The sequence below is a fragment of the Otolemur garnettii genome, unplaced genomic scaffold, assembly GCF_000181295.1.
Source record: "Otolemur garnettii isolate 467f Iridium unplaced genomic scaffold, OtoGar3 scaffold00153, whole genome shotgun sequence".
Classification (NCBI taxonomy): domain Eukaryota; kingdom Metazoa; phylum Chordata; class Mammalia; order Primates; family Galagidae; genus Otolemur; species Otolemur garnettii.
Genome location: NW_003852548.1, coordinates 1,183,182 through 1,187,532, shown reverse-complemented (window position 1 = coordinate 1,187,532; position 4,351 = coordinate 1,183,182). Strand labels below are relative to the sequence as shown.

General features: G+C 46.2%; 1 pseudogene; it reads right to left on the bottom strand.

Annotated features, from left to right (window-relative positions):
• Nucleotides 1-859: 859 nt before the first annotated feature.
• LOC100941813 lies at nucleotides 860-1,504 on the bottom strand (annotated as a pseudogene).
• Between the last annotated feature and the right edge of the window lie 2,847 nt (nucleotides 1,505-4,351).

Sequence of the window (4,351 nt, the reverse complement as noted above, 5' to 3'; positions counted from 1 at the left end):
GCCTTAGCCGGTTGAGCTATAGGCGCCGAGCCTGGTATGCTTTTAAATTAAACTTTCATGTATCTTTTAAGTCTTTAGGAAGCCAAAGGCAACATAACTATCGTCATTCACCATGAAAAGATATTTTTTCAATAACTTAGGAAGAATTCCATAAAAGCACAAGTGTTTTTTTGTTTGTTTGTTTTTAGAGACAGAGTCTCACTTTGTCACCCTTGGTAGAGTACCTTGGTGTCACAGCTCACAGCAACCTCCAGCCCTTGGGCTTAGGTGATTCTCTTGCTCAGGAGCCCGCCACAATGCTGGGCTTTTTTTTCTGTTGCAGTTTGGCTGGGGCCGGGTTTGAACCCACCATCCTTGGTATATGGGGCTGGTGCCCTACTCATGGAGCCACAGGAGGCCGCCCAAAGCACATATATTTTTGAGGCTTATCATAAAATCTAATTCACAAACTAAACTGAAATGAACTCAGATTTTCAAGACCTGGAAAGCAAGCAAAAGTGATCTGTGTCAAGGTGACTTTCAAACCAGGCCCCGCTACAGCTGTTATTCCATCATGAATCTGAAGCAAACAGAAGAGCATTACTCAGCTACACGCCACTGTGAAGTGTTTTCATCTTCTGTAAACGTGGTGCTGGTGGTGTCTCATTGAGTGTGAATTCTCTCATACAAAAGTTATAAATATTCGCTATTCAGAAATCTGGTCCACACAATACCCAGAGGCAACATTCTGACCTGCGTGGCTGTGAGGACCCCACACAGGACACCTGGGGATGCAAGGGCTGAGTCTGTGGGAGCTGGTGCCTCACAGCAAGTCCATCTTGGGTCTGTAGTACAGCAGCAGGGGCGCCTTCTTGAATCTCTACCTCATGACAACCACGACTTGAGTGTGTGGTCCTTGCCCAGTGTCCTCATCGCATAAGATGTCCAGCTCATTGAAGGATGACAGGTTAAGCTTCTTGGCGATGAACTTCTTCAGGTGCAACACAGTGGCCTGGGCAGAGCAGCGGATCCACTTCCGTTTCAGCCTGGGCAGTTTGCTGCTGTTGCACTCCAGACAGATGCTCACCTGCTCCTCGCTCCTGTGGTAGTCATGGTCCTCCTCCGGTTTCTCCTCCGCTGCCTCTTTGTTTGAACTGTGGTCTGCTTTGGTTTCACCGCTGCGGTGGGGGTCCACATGCTGCTTCGCAGAGCAGGCCTCTCCCTTGATGTCGCCAGGCACCTCCATGCCCAGTTTGTGGTAGAATTCTCTCTGCTTTTTCATCTCCGCTTCCTGGAGGCCTGATACCAACTTGTAAACAATGTCCTGCATGGTTCTGTCATGACCGGTGTACTGCAGCGGGTAGCTCTGGTGGATCATGATCCGACAGGTCGGGCAGGTGTTATTCTCTTCCAAATAGTTCACCAGGCAACTCTGGCAGAACATGTGCAGACACTTATCCCCGTGGTTGCGTTGATGAGGTACCCGCTGCATAGGTGGCAAGTGATGTGGGCTTTGATGTCCCATAGCCTGACCTTCCTGGTCAGCATCTTTGCCTCCTCCTCTAGACGTCTGTCTGTCCCTCTGCAGGGACATGGGGGCTTCAGGACATCACTCTGGCACAACGCTCCTGCCTCGCTCCACACTCCAGCCCACAGCTGCACCGTCCTCTTGGGCCCTGCTCTCTGTCCATTTTGAGAATGACAGTCTGGAGCCTACGTGGGGTTGCTGGCTAGCTGGGCGGGCGCAAGTGGAGGCCACGCCTGGCGGGGGAGGGGGCGCCACTCCCTCCGGGTACCCCCCCAAGAGAATAAGGAAAAAAAAACCTGTCGGGAGTTTAAAACAAAGCTGTGGAAATGCCCGAGGCCAAGCGGACTCGGGGAGCCTTTTATTTTTTTTTGGGGGGGGGGGACAGAGCCTCAAGCTGTCGCCCTGGGTAGAGTGCTGTCGGCATCACAGCTCACAGCAACCTCTAACTTCTGGACTCAAGCGATTCTCCTGCCTCCGCCTCCCAGGTAGGTGGGACTACAGGCACTAGCCACAACGACCGGCTATTTTTTGTTGCAGCCGTCATTGTTGTTTGGCAGGCCCAGGCTGGATTCCAACCCATCAGCTAAGGCCTATGTGGCTGGCGCCTTAGCGGCTTCAGCCACAGGCGCAGAGCCTCTATCTGCTTTCTTTGTTTTCCACTTGCTAGCTGGCACCCTGTTTTCTGTTTTCACAAACTACTGAGGATTCCGGCAGACAAAAAGGAAATATAAATTATCTTTACAATTGCTACCTGTTGACTATATCTGTCTTTTAGGAGTTGATCCCATAGCCTCAAGTGGTTCCTGAAAAGCTCCCAGATGAACAATGGGGTTGTGAACATCAGGCCTCAGGATCAGAAACTCCTGGAAAAAGTCTGTCTCCAACCTTGCTGCGGAAAACATTGTAGATATAGCATTCACATTCACAGTACCTTGTGAATTTCACTACTATTATCTTTCTTCTTTTTTTTTGAGACAGAGTCTTACTATGTCATACTCAGCAGAGCACTCTGGCATCAGCTCACAGCAACCTCAATGTCTTGGGCTTAAGCCATTTTCTTGTCTCAGCCTCCCAAGTAGCTAGGACTATAGGACTACAGGCACTGCCACAAAGCCCAGCTTTTTTTTTTTTTTTTTTTTTTTACTTTTTATTTTTTTGCAGTTTTTGGCTGGGGCTGGGTTTGAACCCACCACCTCTGGCATATGGGGCTGGCGCCTTACTCCTTTGAGCCACAGGCGCCGCCCAGGCTATTTTTATTGTTGTAGTTGTCATTGTTGTTTAGCTGGCCTGGGCTGGGTTCAAACCCACCAGCCTTGGTGTATGTGGCTGACGCTGTAACCACTGTGCGATAGGCACGGAGCCAGAAATCCAGATATTCGGATAGTAATGTTGATTTAAATAGAATTCTCTGGCAACAGAAAGTTGTTTTATTTACAGCCTCTGAGGGTTTACAGTTACTATGCACTTACAGTAACTGGACAAAGGACAAATGTCAGAATGCAAAGGATGTTTACATTTAAATGTGTAAGATTATTCTATCCTAAGGCAGGAAGATTTTGTCTTATCTACTTAACCTCTTATTAAATTACTAGAGCTGAATGTGGGGCCTTATTTCACTTATAAATCTTTATTTATTTGCATCTACATTTTACTGGGAGAATTCCAAAGTTGTAATAATGTCATGGTGCATGAATAATAAGAAATCATTTATTTTTGAGTTCTAATACTTTTAAAAATTTTTTCATTTATTTATCTATCTATCTTTCAGGCTAGTCATGTGAAGTACCTAGTGGGAATGGAGAAGGAATAAAGGAATCTGTAACTGGTTGTGATCAATTAGTTGTAAACACCCCTGCACTCAGACCAGCTGTGTTCTAATATTTTTAACGAAATATTTTCTAAACTGAATCACATAAATCAAGGCTTAATAATATCATCTTACAGGTAATGGTACCACTTAAAATTCCCTATTCATTTGTTATTCACTCCTAGGCTGTCATTTCTTACAAAATGGTGATAAGATTCTAAGCTCCAAGGCCTGCGTCTTCTTGTATAAATTTATAGGCAAAGGGCCCCAGAAAGGTACCCTGACAACCTTGCATTTGTCCCTATAGGGCCTGGAGTCAAAGCTCAACCACAGTGACCCAAGTCCTGCTGTACCCCATGAATATGAGGCCTGCTCAGAAAGTATACAGCCATGTATGTCTTTCTTTTTTTTCCTTTTTCTTTGTTTTTTGGGGTTTTTTTTTTTTTTTTGAGACAGAGTCTCCCTATGTCACCCTCGGTAGAGTGCATCACAGCTCACAGGTAGAGTGCATCACAACCTTAAACTCTAGGGCTCAAGTAATTCGTAATTCTCTTGCCTCAGCCTCCCAAGTAGCTGGGACTACAGGTGCCTGCCACAATGCTCAGCTATTTTTTGTTGTTGTTATAGTTGTCATTGTTTAGCCTGCCTGGGCTGGGTTTGAACCCACCAGCCTGGGTGTATGTAGCCGGCGCCCTACCCGGGTGCTGCCATACGTCTCTATTTTTAATAGTACATGCTGGATACTTTCTGGACAGCCCTGGGGGGTGTGTGTGTGTGTGTGTATACATATACACATACATTATGTATAAAAAATAAATGGAAAGAAAAATGGCCCCATTGTAGTTTGGAGGACAGTCCTCCATGACAGGTGAGTTATAACATGTTTTCTGTCATCTGGTCCCTATGGTTCAGTGTCATCCTCTGGGATGAGGCACATGAGAAGTGACACAATACTGACCTTGCTTTTACTGTCCGTGTACATAACACATCTTGATGGGTTCAAGGTTAGCATAAGGTGACCAGATTTTTTTTTTTTT